The sequence below is a fragment of the Petaurus breviceps genome, unplaced genomic scaffold (assembly GCF_028583685.1).
Source record: "Petaurus breviceps papuanus isolate PSGF00001 unplaced genomic scaffold, PetGlider_PUasm1.0 90881, whole genome shotgun sequence".
Taxonomy (NCBI): Eukaryota; Metazoa; Chordata; class Mammalia; order Diprotodontia; family Petauridae; genus Petaurus; species Petaurus breviceps.
In genome coordinates this window covers 9,936,051-9,957,942 of record NW_027187369.1, presented here as the reverse complement: position 1 = coordinate 9,957,942, position 21,892 = coordinate 9,936,051, and the positions used below count along the sequence as shown (strand labels likewise).

The 21,892-nt window shown below is 37.0% G+C and overlaps 1 protein-coding gene across 1 annotated transcript in view; it reads left to right on the top strand.

Annotated features, from left to right (window-relative positions):
• Positions 1-21,892, top strand: part of LOC138150679 (glypican-3-like) — a 309,958-nt gene that overhangs the window by 12,444 nt on the left and 275,622 nt on the right. Inside the window, exon 2 of the mRNA XM_069074102.1 lies at positions 659-784. The gene's annotated coding sequence lies outside the window, so the exon portion shown is untranslated. The remainder of the gene's footprint in view (positions 1-658; positions 785-21,892) is intronic.

Below are 21,892 nucleotides of genomic sequence, written 5' to 3'. Positions count from 1 at the left end.
ATGGATAGTTACTTGAGATTCAGAGGGGCTAAGTTACTTATTCATGGCTGAACCAATCTGATCAGACAGGCTTTGGACCAATTTCTTCTTGACTACCTCATTCCCAAAGTACATGGGAATAAGGACCAATATGGGAGCAGGGCCCCAAATCTGGAGACAGTAAAGGAGATACTCATTACTAGAGAACATCTATGTAATATAGATCTAGGGATGAATGAACAAAAATGGACCATTTTCAAATAATAATAATAACAACACTTTTTTCAGTGTTCAAAGGCCTATAAAATATATGTGAATTTTTCATTTGTATTGTATTTCTTTTTATTTTATTTCTTTCATTTCATTCCATGTTTACCACATATTCAAAGATGTGAACAAGAACCAGAGATGGTACCAGCAAATTGTGAGCAAAAACAAAAATGCCAAATTACCAAATCAAGCTGATGAGATATTTAAATAACCCAAATAAGCGAAATGATACAAAAAGGGATGATTAATGACTATACTTTAACATTTTGTGGATCCAAGCTAAAAATATCCTTATTAGGACCCTCTAAGCATCCTACCTGGACCTTTGGAATGCCAATCAAGAAATTAGCTTTTCACCTAGAATCAACGTTTATCTAATATTGGGCATTGTTTATATTTTTATTTTCAGGGAGCTAATTGCAAAGTTGAGATCACAAAGCGACTTTTATAGTGCTTTACCTGGATATGTCTGCAGGCACAGTCCAGTGGTTGAAAATGATACCTTTTGCTGGAATGGACAAGAAATTGTGGAAAGGTGAGTTTTTGAATGTTAGATGGAGCATCAGTTGAATAATGCATGAGTTTTGCTCTCTAGATGCCATTAAAACCAATTTATGTACCTACTGTATACATGGTCCTGGGGATACAAAGACAAGACAAAACAACAAGACAGCGTGGGACCCTAAGGCACTTGATTCTACTGGGTGGTACCTCTGCTGAGACTAAAAAAGGCAGGTAGGGATTCCAAGAGGCGTGGGTAGGGAGGCAGAGCATTCCAGGTATGCAGGATAGCCTGCAAAAAGAGATAAAGACTGAATGATGTGTGTGCATGGAAAACATCAAGTATGCCAGTCTGGATGAAACAGAGTACATGCCAGGGAGGAATGTGGAATTAAACTGGAAAGACCAGCTGGAGTCAGATTGTAGAAGGCTTTGAATGCCAGATCTCTCCTTTGTCTTGATTTATTGGACATGAAGTATGAAATTCATGACTTAGCCAAAGGAGACATGATAATGGCTTACTTGTCCAACACTTTGTAATTTATAAAGTGTGTAAGTAAGAGCACATCTTTTTCCTTAATAGACCTGAATTAGCTTTGTCTATAAACTAAGTAAATAGAACCAGATAATGTTTTAACAGTCCCTCTGCTTATACTTATTCAGACAGTAAGCATTTATCATATACTTATGTTTTATCAAACACTGTAATGAATGTTGGGAATGCAAAGAAAGACAAACCTAGGGCCCTTACCTTCAAGGGACTCATTTCCTAATGGAGGAGACAACATGTAAAAACATTAAAATATTGTCATATATGTAATCTATATTCATAATATATGTTCATAATATGCCATGTGTGTGTTTGTGTGTGTGCAGTGTAAATGGAAGCTAATCTCAGAGGGAAGGCACCCTCTGAGCAGTGAAGAATGTGAAGTGATGATGGCCTACACTAGGATGGTGGACATGTGAATGGAAAGGAGATATATACAAGAGATGTTGTAATAGGAGAAACAATAAGAAACCAACAGATTGGATATATGGAGTGAGTTGAGGATGACACCAAGGTTATGAGACTGGATGAATGGAAGAATGGTGATGACTTTACTAACAGAGAAATGGAAGAGGGATTTTTGGAGTCAGAGAGGAAAAAGTGCTGACTTTGGGCATAGTGAGGTTAATATGTCTGTAGGACATCTAGTTCAAGATGTCCTAAAAGCTGTTGGTGATATGAGTGGATCTCAGAAGAGAGGTTATGACTCACATAAAGATGGAAGAAACATTGCATAAAGATGAAAATTGAATCCATGGGAACTGATGAAATAAACAAGCAAGATAGTATGGAGGGAGAAGAGACGAGGGCCAGGCCAGAGCTTGGGGGCCATGATGTTAGTGACTATGACCTGAATGAAGATTCAGTAAAGGAGTCTGAGGAAGATTGGTCAGACAAGGAGGAGGAGAATCAGGAGAAAGCAGTGTTATGGAAACCTAAAGAGAATATCCAAGAAAAGAAAGTGATGGGCCGTGTCCAAGTTTACTGAGAGGAAAGGAAGGATGAGGATTGAGAAAATTAGATTTGACAATTAAGAAATCAGAGGTAATCTTGGAGAGATCCATTTCCATTAAGTGATAATGTCAGAAGCCAGATTGCAAAGGATTTAGAAGTGATTGAGAGAAAAGAAGTAGATATTTCACTTGCAGAAGGTTTTCTTGAGGAGGTTAGCCAAGAAGGGGAGAATGGCTATAGAACAAAGGTTAGATGAAGTAAGGTTTTGTTTTGTTTTGTTTTGTAGGGATGGTGGAGATAAGGACATATTTATAGACATCAAGGAAGCAACCAGTAGACTAGAGAGATTGAATATTAGGGAGAGACTAGGGGCAGAGGGAGCAATTAGAAGGGTTTACCTTGCCAGAATATGTCCACTTATTCATATGAGACAAGGGTGGAGGAGATAGTGGGAGAAGAGGTCTGAGTGATGTAAGATGAGAAGGGGAGAAGAGGTAGCTCTTAGAAAACATCTTCAATTTTTTTTTCTGTGACATAATGGGACAAGATCTTCAACTGAGAGTGTGAGAAGGGTGCCATATGAGCCCTGAGGAGGGACTAAAAGATGTATAATAGCCACTGGTGAAGTGTGAATGGATTATGAAGACATAAAAGGATTGTCTCGATATAGTGAGGGTCTAGTTAAGATTCTATATCATGGGGTGGCCAGGTAGCACAGTGAGTAAGAGCAGTGGCCCCAGAGTTGGGATGACCTGGGGATTGAATCCAGTCTCAGACACTTAGCACCCACCCAGAAACACCTGGCTGTGCAACCTTGAAGCAAATTACTTAACCCCAATTGCTTTTAAAAAAATATTCTATATCATAAATTTGTAGTGGACAAATTGGACATTTTCTTTTCTGTGTATTCAGGTCCTTCCTAGATCCGACATTCTCTTAGTCTGTGATTTCACTTCACTAGCACTCTATGAGGTTGTATTTTCTCTTCATTTTTAAAGTTGAAGGTGAGGGTAGTAAAAATTGTGAGCACCTTTAACATTTATTGACATGTAGAAAATCACAGTCTCAGCCCACAGGAATTTGTGAATACTCAGAATTCTCTGTTTTTATCTTTGGCTCTTTCTACTGCTTCATTATCCTGCTCCCATCTTTTTTGGTAAGAGGGGAGGAAATGAGGAAGAGGAGGTATAGTCAGTTAAGAAGTAATTTCACTGACAATTTTGAAGCTTTGATTGCTAGGCAATATGTGTTATGCTCATATTCACGGTCTGTGACTATTGCATGAAGAATTTGCTTAAAGCTGGAAAGTGACTAAACAATCAGTAAAGAGGAATAATTACAAGGCATTGCTGTACCCATCGCTTTCCATGCATGATGAGCAGCTGAATTAAGATATTCATTCAGAAATCGAGAATGGTTAAGAAACTGCAAACATTTGGTAAACTTAAAAAAATAAAACCTGTAAAGACCAGCAGTGGAATGAAGTGGAAAGTGTACTGAACTGGGAGTCAAGAGACCTGGATTCTAGTCTCAGCTCTGCCTTTATCTTTCTGTGTGACCTTGGGCAAGTCACTTTTCCATTCTGAGCATTGATTTCCTCTCTAAAATGATGAAAGCACACGTTTATACAGTTCTTTATAGTTGGCAAGGCAGTTTGGATGTTTATTAAGTCATTTAACCTTACAACAAGGCCATGGGGAAGGTAGAACAAGAATTATCTCCATTTGGTAGAGAAAGAAACTAAAGTCTGAGAAGGCACAGTGACCAACCCAAGGTCACCCATCTACAAAGTGGCAGAGCTAGGACTAGGACCCAGCTCTTGTGACTCAAAGACATGTGCTTCCCCCTCCCACCTCCCACAATGCCACAGCTACCTCAGGGTAGACTACATGGTCCCTTCCAGCTCTGTCTTTCTGTGATTGCGGTATTTTACTTGTCCTGATGGCTGGACAAAGGACTGTAGCTGCTATGTTAATTGAGCAGTCTGGGCCAGCTCACTATGGGAGTCACAGCATAATGGAAACGAGGCCAAGGTAAATGAGTGCCATTATGGTATGAGAATTTTAACTTTATACAGAGAGAAATTTCCTCCCCCTTCCATAAAAGTATGTTGGTCACAGTTGTGCACCACTGGTCATGAGGATAACCAGGTTAGAAAACGAGGACTCAACTTAGCTCGTACCTACTTCTAGTCAATAAGAAAATGTGAGTAGTGCCATCTTTGTATAGGAAAGTTACTGAATTAGTTTTACAGAATTAGCTACTGATTCTCATGAAGGATTATTTGTTATTAATTTTTTTTTAAGTTTGCATGAGGAAAGATGGTGATCTTTGGCTTCATAAATATCCTGAATATTATAAACTTGTGTATAACATAGTGGGTTTTTTTAAGGAAATGTTTTTTTGTAACACCAATTTCTATAGTACTTGAAGAGTTACAAAATACTTGTATCACAACAGTCCTTGAAGTAGATAGTTGAAATATAAAGATTCCTATTTTACAGATGAAATAGACAAAGAAGGGCTTTTTTGCAAAAGGATTGTTTGCAATCATCTGGGACATATACATATACATGTACATGTATATCAGAACCAGAATTTCAACCTAGATCTTCTGATTTTGTCACTTTCCACTATACCAGGGGTGTCACTGATAAAGACAATAGGTCAAAATATATGATAGGCCCATCATTTGATGATGATAATAGCTTATACTTAGATTATTTAAATTATGATTACAAAATGTTTTACATGAATCATCTCATTTGAGTCTTACAACAACCTTGAGAGGTAGAATGGGGTAAATTATCTCACATAAAAGAGGCAAGAAAAAGCTTTTACAGTGGAGGGAGAAAGAGGGAAGGTGAGGGGGAGTGAGTGCACTAAGGTTCACTCTCATCAGAATTGTCTGAAAGAGGGAATAATATACACGCTCATTTGGGCATAGAAATCTATCTTGCCCTACAGGAAAGTAGGAGGGAAAGGGGATAAGAGGAGGGGGGTGATAAAAGGAAGGGCAGATTGGAGGAGGTGGTAACCAGAAGCAAAACACTTTGGAGGAAGGACAGGGTGAAAGAAGATGGAGAATAGATTAAATGGTGGAGGGGAATAGGATGGGGGGAAATACAGTGAGCAAATAGTAACTATGAAAAAATTTTGAAGCAAGTTTCTCTGATAAAGGCCTCATTTCTCAAACATATAGAGAACTGAGTCAAATTTATAAAAATAAGAGCCATTCTCCAATTGATAAATGATCAAAAGATAGGAACAGTTTTCAAATGAAGGAATCAAAGCTATCTATAGCCATATAAAAATGCTTTAAATCACTATTGATTGATTGGAGAGATGCTAATTAAAATAATTCTGAGGTGCTACCTCATGCCTATTAGATTGGTTAATAGGAAAGAAAAGTAAAATGACCAAGTTGGAGGGGATGTGGGAAAAAATTAAACATTAATGCATTGTTACTGAAGTTGTTAACTGACTCAATCATTCGGTAGAGCAATTTGGAACTGCCCAAAGGGCTAAAAAACCATGCATACCCTTTGACCTAGCAATACCACTACTAGGTCTATATCCCTAAAGAAAAAAAAAGGACCTATAAGTATAAATATATTTATAGCAGCTCCTTTCTGGTGGCAAAGAATTGGAAATTGAGGGGATACCCATCAATTAGGGAATGGCTAAACAAATTGTGTTGGAATACTATTATGCTATAAGAAATGATGAGCAGGATGCTCTCAGAAAAACCTGGGAAGATTTGCATGAGCTGATGCAGAGGGAAATGTACTGTGTACAAAATAATAGCAATACTATAAGATGATCAGCTGTGAATGACTTTGCCATTCTCATCAATGCAATGATCCAAGACAACTCTGAAGGACTCATGGTGAAAAATGCTATCCATCTTCAGAGAAAGAACTGAAAGTGCCTGAATACAGATTGAAGCATACCTTTTTAACTTTATTTTTCTTTAGGATTTTTTTGTCTATGTTTTCTTTCACATCATGACTAATATGGAAATGTTTTGCATGTCTACACATGCAGAATCTATATCAAATTGCTTGCCTTCTCAATGGAGGAGTGAGAGAGGAAGAAAGAGAACTTGGAATTCAAAGTTTTAAAAAATGAATGTTAAAAATTGTTTTTGCATATAACTGGGGAAAAATAAAACACTAAATAATTAATTTTTTAAAATTGGAAAACGGGAGTATTTCCATTAAGATGGGAGGGTAAAAGGGCACAGAGGAACCTGCCTCCACCAGATAAACTCCAATAATGATCTCAAAAGGGACCAAAATCAAAAGTGATGAAGAGATCCACAGAAATACATTAGTAAGCTTCTTAAGCTCAGAACTGCACAATGAGACAGTCGGACACCACAGCACCAGAAGACAGGTTCCACTAGGAAAGTAGCATGGTAAATAGGCTGAAATTCCATGGCAATGGTAGGATAGCTAAGCAGACCTCTAACTGGAGACCCTAAGGACTGCCAGTACTCAGAGCCCAGACATAGCAGGGGAGGTGAACGTCAATGGAATAAGCCCAGAAAGATGAGGTCAGAGAAGGGAAAAGGTGGGGGGAAGAGGTGAAAAACTAGAAAACATTGTAAGGTACTGACTGAAAAGGGAAAGGTCAGTTTTTTTAATCCTAATTTTTAAAAATCTAGAGGCAGTAAAAAATTTACTTCACATCAGGGGTTTCCAAAAAAGTAAGAGATAAAATCATGCTTTCAGGAAAAACAAAAATAAAAATTCACAGTATAAACAGAAAAAGTTGAGGTAATTACCTTATGCTTAAAGGAACCATCAACAAAGAATCAATATCATTATTAAATGTATATACTACAATTGGCATAGCATCTAAATTCATTAAGGAAAAATTGCAAAACCACATAGTAAAACAGTAATATCAGGAGACTTCCATGTTCTTTTCTCAGGGTTGGCCAAATCTAGCAAAAAGATAACCCAAAGCAAAAATACAAAATTATATAAATTGTTGGAAAAATTTGAGCTAAAAGACTTATAGGACCATCTGAATGGGACCACTAAAGAGTATGCATCTTTCCCAGCACTGTATGGAAAAATGTAAAAGATCCATATGTATCATGGCCCAGAGAAATTAAAAGTAAATGTGGAAAGGCAAAAATACTAAACCCATCCTCTATAGACCATCATGTAATGAAAGTAGTAATAAATTCAGGAAGTATAAACAAGCTCTGAGCACAAGGTGGGTATGAGTGGATTTGCTTCAGATGCCACTTTCCTGTTTGATGCTATCAATTCAGAGGTCCCTAGTGGAAAAAAGCAACCTAGAGGGCCCGGCTCAGTGGGAGCTGAAGACAGTGATAGGCTTTTCAGAAGCTCGAGATTGGCACTTAGGGAGGGCAAAGGGGCTAAAGATGTGTTGAATTAGGGCTCTCCACAAGCTCAAGATTAGAACCATACAGCAAGTGTGGGAAGATAACAAGGGTGTAAAGTTTAGAGACTTGACTACTGAAAAGTCACTCTCACCAGTGACTCAGCTTATCCAACACTGTGAGTAAGGGGGGGTAGATGCCCACTAATGGAGTAGATGAAATATGTCCTTTGTATGTAACTCTTTCTGTTGCAATTGTTGTTGAGTTGTTTCAGGTGTGTCTGACTCTTCACGATCCCATTTGGGGTTTTCTTGTGAAAGATTATGCAATGGTTTGCCATTTCCTTCTCCAGTTGATCTGAGAGATGAGAAAAGTAAGGTAAACAGGGTGAAGTGACTTGCCCAGGGTCACACATAGCTAAGTCTGAGGCCAGATTGGAAGTCAGGAAGATGAGTCTTTCTGACTTCAGGCCCAGCACTGTATCCACTGTGGTACCTAGTTGCTCAAAAAGCATCTCTATACATGGGGCTATATGCTTATGATGATCATCTGAAAGCTGAGCACGTATTATGTTTACAAATGTGATCCATATGTCAGGTTATTCTATACAACCAGAACCATCAATCAATCAAAAACATTAATTAAGCACCGGCTGTGTTCCAGGCCTTGTGCTCAGAATTGAGAGTACAAAGAGAAAAACGAAGTAGTTATTGCTTTGCAGCAGTTTGTATGTGTGGTACTGTCAGGTATTGCACACAAGTTCTGCATTCTGTTACTCTCTAAAACCCTGCTTTACAATCATATATGTTAAATAACACCTGAGACTTCTTATTTGTATCATGTAATGTCTTACACACACCACTGCTTTATTTCTATGTACTCTATTTTTACATGTGCTCATGTTTATTGCATATAATGTCAGTGTGAATGGCATGCACCATGATAGGGAAATTTTAGGAAAATGTCACTGTGTTAGGACCAAGAGGAGGAATCCTGAGCCCTTATCAGACCCCCTGTTGAGCCTAAAAATGTGCCAGACAGAATAAGGATAAAGAAGAACAAAGAGAATCAGGTATAAATTCCTCCCCCCAATCCAGGACTTCACAAAAAGATTGCCAAAATCCTGTGGAAACCCTGAGCAGAGACAAGGCAGGATAGGTGGGAGGCAGAGTATCTGGTGCCACAAGAGGAGATAGGGTCAGAGCAACATCCAGGTAGGCTGGGCCTAAGCCTCAGCAAGAGACAAGGCCAGGCGGTTCAGGCAGAAGGTAGGGCCTGCTCTTAGCTTAAATGAAAACATGATAATTATAGGAAATGATGTTCCAAGAACTGTTATGGAAGGCCTTGTTTAAGAAAAAAGCCTCTCTATTAACTGTCCTAGTAAATGATTAGGAAGAAGCATTAGAGGTAATTATCTATACCATGCTAGCTTGTGTTCCCAAATGGCCCTCAAGTGGGGATGATTTGGTCTTGTTATGTGAAATCCATTTTAAATTGCTACAGACAAAGCTCATGGCCAGCTGAAAAGCAAAGCAAGATAAGTGATTGAATGGATAAGGGAGGGGGTGGGCTAAAGTGGGTAACCAGCAATCCATTATGTAGAAAGTCAGTTCAAAGTTTCATATTGTATGCTCCCATCTGGTGATCTTTCCTTTTATTGTACTCTTGTTTCTGGAAGTCTCCTTGTACACCATAGTTTTGCTGCCAGCGGCATCCTTTTGAACCCGGAACAGAGCTCTGTAAATGGCTGTGGGGCTATTATAACCCTGACACTTAAGTAAGTTTACCATTCTGCATCCTAGAGAATGGCCCTAGACTATTTCTGTATAATTCCCTTAAAAGATCCTTCTGCATATCAGTGGGGAACCACTGATGCACACTCAGGAGATGCTTACAGCTCCAACCCCCCAAAGCTACCTGCAGATGAAGATAGAGATGGCCAATCCATGAGATTTACAGAAGGAACAAAGATAAAGCATAATAGTAGGTCAGTATCCAGGAACGTCTAACGAGCAATGAAACAAAAATCGAAATGGTACAAATGTGTAATGTTTTTGGCTTTAAAAATGAACAGTACTAAGAATAGGATAGGGGAGCCAGAGAGTGGACGAGAGTTTTTGTGAAAAGATCTGAGGTTTCAGTCAGCTGCCAATTTCCTATGACTCAGTAGTGTGGCAGGACAGTTAAAAAGCTAGGGTACCCAGAGAGCTGTGCAGTGGTGATCACATTGTCCTCTGCACTGGTACGATCATATCCGGTCTTATTTTCAGTTCTGAGTACGAGTATCCAAGGAAGGCTATTAAGAAAAGCACCCAAAGGGCCTCATGTCTTTGTCATATGAGAACTGATTGAAGGAGACTCAGGATATTTAGCATCAAGAAAGGAAAGCATGGACAGGGACAGGAGAGCTATCTTTGAGTATTTGAGAGACTGTCATGTGTTAGAGGGATTCACCTTGTTCTTTGGTCCCAGAGGGAAGATCTAGAAGCAATAGGTAGAAGTAATAAAGAGAGAAGTTGCCATTCAATTTTCCAGGGAGGGGAGGGAAAGGAAACTTCCTAATAATGAGAGCTGCCCTGAAGTGGAGTGGACTACCTCAGTGGGGAGTGAGTTCACGTCACTGGAAGTCAGCAAGTAAAGGCTGATGCCCACTTTTCTGGGGTTCTTGTAGAAGGGTTTGTTTGGGAATAGTTGGGGCTAAATCTCCTCTGAAATCCTGCTCTCCGTGATATGCAGTATGGACAAAAGGCCAATCACCCATGGGTTTCCACTATCTGCCTATTTGATATCATATAGACAATTTGTACATCCTTGAGTTAAGTGCTTGACCACTGTTTATTTTTAAAGAGTTGTAAATTCTGCTGAAACATCGGGATAAAAAGTGAAAAAAAAAAACCCAAGCACTCATTCATGTTTGGTGTACTGGATGTCATGCCTATTTGAATGTGTCCAAAGTAACTGCATCTCGCTTTTCATCTGGATATTTCTTGTTTGTATTGACAGAGCCTGTGTGTGCATGGATATAAATATGAACATTAATAATGAGACTCATGCTAAGTTAATAGGATTATTGATTTAGATTTGGAAGGGACCTTAAAAGGCCATCTGATCCAACCCCCTCATTTTACAAATGAAAAAACAGGACCAAAGATGTTAAGTGATTTGCCCCAAGGTAGAAAGTAACAAAACCACAACCGGACACCAGGTTCTTCTGACCCCAAATCTAGCTCCCTCATTTATCAGGTCCAGAAGTTGAATCCCTGAGAGGGAAAAATCTCTAGGCTCTCAGCTACTTACTGGCAGGGTTCTTAAGAGATTTTTATTTCAAATTTTTCATTTTAGGCTACAACCTGGACTTTGGGTTTTCTGCAGATTTTTAATTGGTTAAGTAGTCTTTTGCCAGCTTGAGCTTTCAAATAAAGCTATTGGGACATTTTGGTTGGTCTCCAAGGACGTATCAGCTACTGTATATTAAGACCCTGATTTGAAGGAGACAGATGTTTTGTGACTGGGATGAATAAAATTAAGCCTTAAAAGAGTTTCTTCAAATATTTAAAGAGCATACACCATTCATCTCTAACTCTTAAGCCCCAAAACCTTTTATCACAGAATTGAAATGATGGGAATTTAGTAATTTTTTCTGTTATACATGAGATCTTGTTAAAGTAAAATGTTGCCCCCATAGATTGTATCCCAGGGCTAGCTCCTAATAGGAATAAATGAATTCTCTACACATGGGGAGAGCCATGGGCTCTAGAGTCTCACTTTTGGTCCAGTAGCACGATTTCAAGAATTAAGTGATAAATGGGTAAATTAGGGAAAGTTCCAGGTTCTAGCCTGTGGTCGGAAGTAGACCCTAGAGATTAAATGGCTCAGAGTCTGCAGCTTGATTGGATTAGGAAGGCTGAAGGTTGCTTGATTTACTCACACCCCAACCCACCAAACATCAACCAGAAGGGAGGAACCTGTGAACTCTATAAGGTCCAGTGGTCAGGTATCAAGGGATAGGAGGTAAGGACAACAAATGGGGAGTGTCACAGCAAGCAATGATACTAGAATGGAGCCCATGCTTCCAACATTGTAAGAAAGGAAGAATAGGGAGGATTGAAGGAACCATGGGAAGATTGATGTAAACTGATAGTGAAAATTCAGCAAAAAGGAAAAATAGCATACAATGTGATGAAAATGTCAATGAAAAGTACCAAAAAGTACCAGAAAGTGAATGCATTATGATTAGGATTACTAAGGAGCTTAGTCCTAGAAGAGTTGAAAAAATATACTCCCTTTGATTCCAGACAGAGGAGAAGGAATATGGATGTGGAATATTGTATAAATGGTCCGACACAACTCATATATGGTTGAGTTTTGCTGAAGTGCCTTTTCTGCATTTCTCTTATCATTTGCGGTAAGGGTGCGGTGCCCTGGGTACAGAATAGGTAAGGATATGTTTGGAAATGAAGGTAATGTCAAAAGACCTCCTGGTAGAATGAAGCAGGGCCATCAGTTGTTAAAGTATCTATACTTGCTTAGTCCATATAGCTTTAAGACAATGGGTATGAAATATTGCCTAAACTGTCATTCACAGCTTATGCGTGAGGTTTTTTAAAAAATGTTACTAAATACATCTTTTGTTTTCTTATTGTCAGTTCCAAATTCTCCCCTTCCACTCCTCCACCCACTGAAAAGGCAAGAAATATGATACTCATTATACATATGAAGTCAAGAAAAATATATTTCCATGTTAGCCCTGTTACAAAAAAAGAAGAAAAATAAGAGAAAAATATGCTTCAGTCTGTACTCAGACTCCATTTCTAACTGGAAGAGGGTAGCATTTTTCATCATGAGTCCTTTGGACTTGTAGTGGATGATTGTATTTGATCAGAGTTGCTAATCTTTTACAGGTGATTATCATTACAATATTACTGTTACTCCTAGTTCTTCTTACTTCACTTTTCATCATTTCATGTAAGTCTTCAGAGGGTTTTCTGAAACCATCCCCTTTGTCATTTTTTTTACAGCACAATAGTGTTCCATTACAATAATATACCATAATTTATTCAGTCATTCCCCAGATGATGGCTATTCCCTCAATTTCCAGTTCTTTGCCACCACAAAAAGGGATGCTCTAAATATTTTTGTCCATATGGGTCCTTTTCCTTTGATTGCTTTGGAGTACAGACCTAGTAGCAGTATTGTTGAGTCAAAGAGTATGCTCTGTTTTGTAGCCCTTTGGACATAGTTCTAAATCATTCTCCAGAATGGTTAGACTATTTCATATCTCTGTCAACTATATATTTCATGTCCCTATTTTCCCACATCCCCTCCAGCATTTGATATTTTCCTCTTCTGTCATCTTAGCCAATCTGATGGGTGTCAGGTGATATAACAGAGTTGTTTTAATTTTAATTTTTCTAATTGTTAGCAATTTTGAATATTTTATTTGACTATTGATAGCTTTGATTTCTTCTTCTCAAAACTGCCTGTTCATATCATTTGACCATTTATCAATAAGGTATGCCTCTTATTTTAATAAATTTGGCTGAGTTTCCTATTAACTTGATCTACATTTTTTTCCCCAGTTGTCTGCTTTCCTTCTAATTTTGGTTGTATAGGTTTTGATAGTGCAAAATCTTTTAAATTTATTTTAATCAAAATTATCCATTTTACCTCTCATGATCCTCTCTATGTCCTGTTCAGTCATTAACATGAATCTGACCTGTAATTTTACTATACTCTCCTTGTTTATATCACTTTCTATGTCTAAATCATATACCTATTTTGAGCTTATCTTGATATATAGTGTGAGGTGTTAGTCTCTGCCTAGTTTTTGCCAGACTGCTTTCCAGTTTTCCCAGTAGTTTTGTCAAATAGTGAAAGAGTAAGTACTTGCCCCAATAGCTGGGATCTTTGGGTTTATCAAGCACTAGGTTACTGTACTCATTTTCCTATGTATTGTGTACCTAATTTATTCCATTGAACAGCCACTCTATTTTTTATCCAGTACCAGACTGATTTGATCATTACTACTTTGTACTATAATTTGAGATGTGGTTCTACTAGCTCTCCTTACTTCTAATTTTTTTTTCAATTGATTCCCTTGACATCCTTCATCTCTTGTTCCTTCAGATGAATTTTATGTTTTTTTTTACCTCTATAAAGTAATTTTTTATTTTTTACATTGATTCCTTTGATATTCTTGTTCCTCCAGATGAATTATTATTTTTCTATCTCTGTAAAATAATTCTTTGCTAATTTGATTGGTAGGGCACCGAATAAGTAAATTAATTTAGTCAGTATTGTAATTTTTATTAAATTGGCTTGGCCCACCCATAAGCAATTAACATTTCTCCAATTGTTTAAATCCATCTTTATGTGGAGTGTTTTGTAATTATGTTAATATTTCTTATGTGTGTCTTGGCAGGTAGACTCCCATGTTAATATTTCTTATTGTGTCTTGGCAGGTAGACTCCCAAGTATTTTATATTGTTTGCAGTTATTTTAAATAGAATTTCTATTTCTAGTTCTTCCTGTTTGGTTTCATTGGTAATATATAGAAATGCTGATGATTTGGGGGGTTTATTTTATATCCTGAAACTTTGCTAAAGTTGTTCATTATTTGGACTAATTTTTTGTTGATTATCTAGGGTTCTGTAAATATATAATCATATCATCTGCAAAAAGCAATGATTTTGTTTCCTTGTTGCCTATTTTTATTTCTTCAATTCCTTTTTCTTATTGCTACAGCTCATTCAATATTGAATAATAATGGTGATAATGGACATCCAATCTTATTGGACAGACTTCTAGTATGTCCTTATTATAGATATTTGCTCTTGCTTTTAGATAGGCACAACTTATTCTTTCAGGAAAAGTTCCATTTATTCCTGTGCTTTCTAGTGTTTTTAATAGATATGGGGTTGTACTTTGACAAAAGCTTTTTCTACATCTGTGAAATACTCATATTTTTAAAATGTTTTTGTTATTGATATAGTCATTTATGTGTATAGCTTTCCTAATGAATCATCCCTGCATTCCTGGTATAAATCCAGCCTCATCATTGTGCGTGTTCTTTTTGATATACTACTATAATCTCATTGCCAGTATTTTAGTTGAAATTTTTCCATCAATATTAATTAAGGAAATTGGACTCTAGTTTTCTTTCTCTGTTTTTGCTTTCCATGGTTTGGGTATCAAAGCCATATTTTTTTATTTTTCTTTACATTCATTGTTTTATTTAAAATAGCAAAAAACCATATTTTTTTATTTTTCTTTACATTCATTGTTTTATTTAAAATAGCAAATTCTCTTCCTCCCAAATCCATTGAGAAGGAAAGCAATATGATATCCATTATACAAGTGGATTCATGCATATTTCCATGTTTGCCATGTTACAAAAAAAACCCAGAAATAAAATAAAGTTTAAAAAATATGCTTCAATAAGTATTCAGATTTCATCAGTTACTTTTCTGAAGGTGGAAGATGTTCATTATGAGTCCTTTAGAATTGTTGTGGGGGTAATTAAGTGGCACAGTGAATAAAGCACCACTCCTCAAGTCAGGAGGACTTGCATTCAAATTTGACCTCAGCTACTTACTAGCTGTTTTACCCTGGGCAAGTCACTGAACCCCAATTACCTCCCCCCATTTTTTAATTGTTGTGGGTCATTGTATTGATCAGAGTAGCTAAAGGATTCCTTAAGTTATTTTTTCAAAACATTTATAGAGTATTGAAGTTAATTGTTATATAAATATGTCTGCCCTTAATTGTAGTTTGGGGCTGGGGGGACCAGGAAGAACAAAGTAAAAAATGCCCAGTATAGAGTAAAAGAAAATTTACAAGGAAGCAAAGATGGACAACTTTCAACACAACATGTAGTATTTATTATATAGGCTCTCTCAAAATGGAAATTTATTACTGTATATTTTGAATCCTCTCATGTTCTGCTGTACACATGGCAATGCTTTTTTTCTTTTCATATTTTGTATTATTTTAGTATTTAAGTTTTTCTCTTTTCTTATTTTGTATTCAAGTTTAAAATGTAATAAGTAACAATTTTTTAAATTTATTGTTCTTTAAATGTTTAGTAGAATTTGCTTATTAATCCATCTAATCCTGGGTTGGTTTTTTTCCCATTTATACCTTGGTCAAGTTCATTTCCTAAGATAGAGTTGTTCAAATATTCTATTTCCCCTTTTGTTAATCTGGGCAACTGATAGTTTTATAAATATTCACACATTTTATTTAGTTTGATTTATTGGCATGAAATTAGACAAAATAACTCCTAATAATTAATTTCATTTCATTTTCATTGGTTCTATATTAACTCTTTTCATTTTTTATAGTAGTAATTTGGTTTTCTTCTCTTTAAAAAATCAAGTTAGCTAATGGTTTTTTCTGTTTTGTTAGGTTTTCTCCATAAAATAAGCTCCTTGTTTTATTCATTAGTTTAATGGTTTCTTGCCTTCAATTTTATTAATCTCTCCTTTGCTGTTTAGGATTTCTATTTTGGTATTTCATTGAGGATTTTTAATTTGATGTTTTTCTAGATTTTTTTTTTAGTTAACATGCCCAATTTGTTGTTCTGGTCTTTGTCCTTTTTTTAATTATTGATTTAAGCATTTAGAGATATAAATTTTCCCCTAAGTAATGCTTTGTCTGTATCCCACAAATTTTGGTATAGTGTCTCATTATTGTCATTATCTTGGATGAAATTATAGTTTCTATGATTTATTATTTGATCCACTCACTCTTTAGGATTAGATTATTTAGCTTCCAATTAATTTTTAATCTATGCTTAAAGGCCCTTTACCGAATGTAATTTTTTATTGCATTATGGTCTGGGAAAGGGTACATTTAATATTTGTGCTTTTCTGCATCTCTTTGTGAGTTTTTCACACCCTAATATATGGTCATTTTTGTGTGTGTGAAGGTGCCATACACAAGTATACTCCTCTCTATTGCCATTCAGTATTCTCCAGAGGTCTATCTAGCTTTTCTAAAATTCAATTCATTTCCTTAACTTTTTTCTTTTTTGTGGTTAAATTTATTTAGGTCAGAGAGGGTAAATTGAGGTCCTCCACTAGTACAATTTAACTGTCCATTTCTTCCTGTAACTCATTTGACTTCTCCTTCAGGAATTTGGATGCTTTGCCATTTGGGGAACATATGTTCAGTACTGATATTAACTTATTAGCTATGCTGTTTAGCAAAATGTAATTTCCCTGAATATCTCTTTTAATTAGACTTCTTTTTGCTTTTGCTTTGTCTAAAGTCATGATTGCTACTATTGCCTTTTTAAACTTCAGCTGAAATATAATAGATCCTTCTCTGACCTCTTATTTTCATTTCATGTGTGTCTTTCTGTTTTAAATGTGTCTCTCGTAAACAACATGTTTTTAGACTCTGGTTTCTAATCCATTTTGCTATCCACTTTCATTTTATGAGTGAGTTCATCTCACTCATGTTCACAATTATGGTTGCTAACTATTTTCCTCTATCCTATTCTCTTCTAGTTATTTTCCTATGTGTTACCCTGTCCCATCCTCAAAAGTCTGTTTTGCCTATTCCAAATGCCTCTTTTAATTGACTCTCTCTCTCAAGATACTTTCCCCTTTCTCTTAGCCCTTTTACCCTACTTACCTATTACGTAAGAAGAATTTCTATGTCCAAATCTGTGTGTATGTGTGTATACATAATCTATAAATGCTTACATCAATAAAACACAATCTAAATGCTCACATCAATAAAAAAGGTAAAAAGCTGGTCAACAAATTGGACATGTAATTAAAAATCTAGAAAAATAACAAATTAAAAATCTTCATTTAAACGCCAAATAGAAATCCTAAAAATAAGAGAAAGAATTAATAAAATTAAAGTAAAAATGTGTGTTTGTGTATATATACACATCCATAAGATCTTACCTTCTTGAACCAGTTCAGATAAGAATGAGATTAAAATGTTGCCCACTCTACCTCCCCCCCCACACATTTTCCCTTCTATTATAAAATGTCTTCTTTTTTTTTTTTGCTTTTTTTTTTTTTGGAGGGCAATTGGGTTTAAGTAACTTGCCCAAGGTTCAACGGGGGGGGTGTGTGTGTGTGTGTGTGTGTGTGTGTGTGTGTGTGTGTGTTTGTGTTAAGTCTCTGGGGCCAAATCCGAACTCAGGTCCTCCTGACTCCAGGGCCAGCACTCTACTCACTGCGCCACCTAGCTGCCCCCTTGTGTTCTTCTTTTTATGTGAGATATTTTCCCCATTCTTCTCCCTTTCCACCTTCCCCCTTCTCCCAGAGTATTCTTCTTTGTCACCCTTCCATTCTTCTTTTGGATCATCATGATATAATGAACTCACACTCATGCTCTCTGTCTAAGAAGACTCCTTCTAACTGCTTGTTAAGTGTTCTTAGGGGTTACTTGTATCATCTTCCCATATTGGAATGCAAACAATTTAAACTTGTTAAATCATTACCATTCCTCACTCTTGTTTACCCTTTTATGCTTCTCTTCAGTCTTGTGTTTTGATGTTAAATTTTCTATTCACCTCTGGGCTTTTCATCAGAGAAGGCTTTAAAGTCTTCTATTTCATTAAATATTCATTTTTCACTTGTAGGATTATAAAAGGATAGGTATTGGTTATTTTCCTAGTTCCTTTACTTTCTGAGCCATCGTATTTCAAGCCCTCTGCTCCTTTATAGAAGTAGCTACTAAATCTTTTGTGACCCTGCTTACAGCTCCATAGTATGCAAATTCTTTTTTTTTTTCTGGCTGCTTGTAGTATTTTCTCCTTGAAAAGCTCAGAATTTTGGCTATGATATTACTGGGAATTTTCATTTTGCAGTTTATTTCAGGAGGCAACCAGTGGATCCTTCCAGTTTCTACTTGGTTCTCTGATTCTAAGATATATGGGCATTTTTCCTTTACAGTTTCTTGAAATATAATGTCTAGGCTTTTTTTTATCATGGATTTTGGATAGTCCAATAATTCTTAAATTATCTCTCCTAATCTCCATTTTCAGGTCAGTTGTTTTTCCTATGAAATATTTTGCATGTTCCTCCATTTTTCAGTCTTTTGACTTTTTTATTGTTTCTTAATATCTCATTAGTTTCCATTAAACCAGTTCTAATTTTTAAGTCTTTTTTTCTATAGTGAGATTTTTGTACCTACCAAGTCTGATTTTTAAAGAGTTATTTTCTTCTCTATTTTGGGGGACCTCTTTTTACCAACCTTTTAATTCTTTTTCTTTTTTACTTTTCTTTTTTTTATTTTTTAGTTTACATCATTCATTTCCATAAGATTTTGAGTTACAAATTTTCTCCCCAATTTTCCCTACCCATCACCCCAAAACAGCATTCCCACTCAATATCCCCTCCCCCAATCTGCTCTCTCCCATATCTTCCCTCCTTCTCCCTTCGACTTTCCAGGAGGGCACAGTGGATTTCTATGCCCCAGTGCCTCTATATCTCATTTCAGATACATGTAAAATAACAATAATTATAATATGTATATATTTTTATACATTTAATCTTTAAAACTTTGGATTCCAGATTCGTTTCCTTCCTCCCTTGTCACCCACCCTCACTGGGAAGATAAGCAATTCAATATAGGTTGTACATGTGTAGCTATGCAAAACATTTCCATAGTGGATATATTGTGAAAGTCTGACTATATTTCCCTCCCTCCTATCCCACCTCACACTTGTTCTATTCTCTACTTTGATCCCATCTCTTTTCAAAAGTGGGTGCTTCCAACTTCCCTCTCCCCCAGCCTGCCCTCCCTTCCATCATCACCCCTCTCATCCTCTTCCCTCCTACTCTCCTTTAGGTTGAGATACCCTATTTAGTGTGTGTGTCATTCCCTCCCTAAGACAAATTCAATGAGAATAAGGTTGACCCATTCCCTTTTGCCTTCATATTCTTCCCTTTCATTGTAACCATTTTCCCTTGCCTCTTCTATATGAGATAGTTTACCCCATTCTGTCTCTCCCCATCTCCTCTCATTATATTCCTCTCTCACCTCTTAATTTGACTTTTTAAGTATCATCCCTTCCTATTCAATTGGTCCTGTGCCCTCTATCTATGTATACCTGTAAACATATATACACATACTCACATAAGTATTCATGTCCATATACACTCCTATATAGACATATATATGTATACATATACACACATATACATATATATATACATATACATACACACATATACACATTTATATTCCCTTCAACTATTCTCATACTGAGAAAAATTTCATAAGTTACAATTATCATTATTCCATGTAGGAATATAAGTAGCTCAACTTTGATAAGTTCCTTATGACTTCTTTTCCCTGTTTACCTTCTCAAGCTTCTCTTGCTTCTTATATCTGAATGCCAAATTTTCTATTGAACTCTGGTTATTTCAGCAAGAATTCTTGAAAGTCCTCTATACCACTGAATGACCATATTTTCCCCTGAAACATGATACTGAGTTTTGCTGGGTAGGGGACTCTTGGTTTTAATCCCAGCTCATTTGACCTCTGGAATATCATATTCCAAGCCCTTCGATCCCTCAGTGTAAAAGCTGCCAGGTCCTGTGTTATCCTGATTGTGTTTCCACAAGGTGCAAATTGTTTCTTCCTGGCTGCTTGTAATATTTTCTCCTTGACCTGGGAGCTCCGGAACCTGGCTATAATATTCCTAGGAGTTTTCTTTTTGGGTTCTTTCTGAGGAGGTGATCGGTGGATTCTTTCAACCTCTATTTTGCCCTCTGGTTCTAAAACATCAGGGCAATTTTCCTTGAGAATTTCTTGAAGGATGATTTCTAGGTTCTTTTTTTGATCATGGCTTTCAGGTATTCCAATAATTTTTAAATATCTCTCCTGGATCTATTTTTTTCAGGTCAGTGGTTTTCCCAATGACGTATTTCACATTCCCTTCTATTTTTTTCATTTGTTTGTATCTATTTAATAGTATCTTGCTTTCTCATAAAGTCACTAGCTTCCATTTGCTCCAATCTAATTCTGAAGGAATGATTCTCTTCAGTGAGCTTTTGAGATTATTTTTCCAGCTGGCAAATTCAGCTTCTTTAAGGCATTCTTCTCCTCATTGGCTTTTTGAGCCTCTTTTGTCATCTGGGTTAGTCTATTTTTTAAGGTGTTTATTTTCTTCAGTCAGGTTGTTGACTCTCATTTCATAATTTTCTTGCATCATTCTCATTTCTCTTCCCAATTTTTCCTCCACTTCTCTTATCTGCTTCTTAAGGTCCTCTGTGGCCTGTAACCAGCTAGTATTTTCCTTTGAAGCTTTTGGTGCAGGAGTTCTGACTTCACTGTCTTTCTCCTGTTCCATGCTTTCATCTTTTTGGTCCCCAAAGTAGGAGTCTAATGTTGTATTGCTTTGCTTCATTTGCTTCCTTTGCCTGCTTATATTGCCACTCAATTGCTTGACTTTTGGGCTTTTTGCCACAGTAGGACTCTGCCACCAGACAGGGGAACTTCATCCCAAATTCTGGGGTTTTCTCAGCTCCCGAAGGTGTTAGTTGGGTGCCCTCTCAGAATCCTCCACACGCTCTGGCAAGCTGGTCGCACACCCCAAGACTTCCACCTAGACTGCAATCCAGATCCAAGCAGGTTAAAGCAAGAGCGATTACCCCTCAGTCTTGTTGCTTGGAACCCCTACATTCTTCAGGCCAGGAGCTGAAGCTGCCATGAGGTTGCAGCTGCAGGGATGCATTGCATCAGCGGCTTCTTGCCCCGGGGGCAAAGGCTGGATAGCACTCCAAATTCCCAGGTCCCAAAGTCCACACTTCACTGACCTCTCACTTTGTCCTTGGCATCTATGGATTGATAATTCTGGAAACCGCAACAGCTGCTGGTGATCTGAATTTCCTCCAGCCAGCAGCTGGTCAGGCCACCCTCGGGCTAAAACCTTCAACTTGGCTCCTGCAGGACTGGGATCCGCTCCCAGAGCACTGCGCTGGCCACTTCCTGTCGGCCTGCCAGACTGTCCTCAGCAGGAAGTTAGCTTCTCTGTGTCATTCTGTGAGTTCTGTAGGTCCAAATTTTGTCTAGAGTATTTTTTTTACATGAATTGGGGGAGGTGGGAGCCAGAGCTGTGCAGAAGTCTCTTCTCTGAAGTTTCTACTCTGCCATCTTGACTTCGCCCCCCTTTTAATTCTTTTTTCATAAATTTTTTGTATTGCTCTCATTTTTTCTCTAATTTCTTCTCTATCACACTTATTTGATTTTTAAAATTTCAGTTTTTTGCTCCTTCCTTCCTTCCTTCCTTCCTTCCTTCCTTCCTT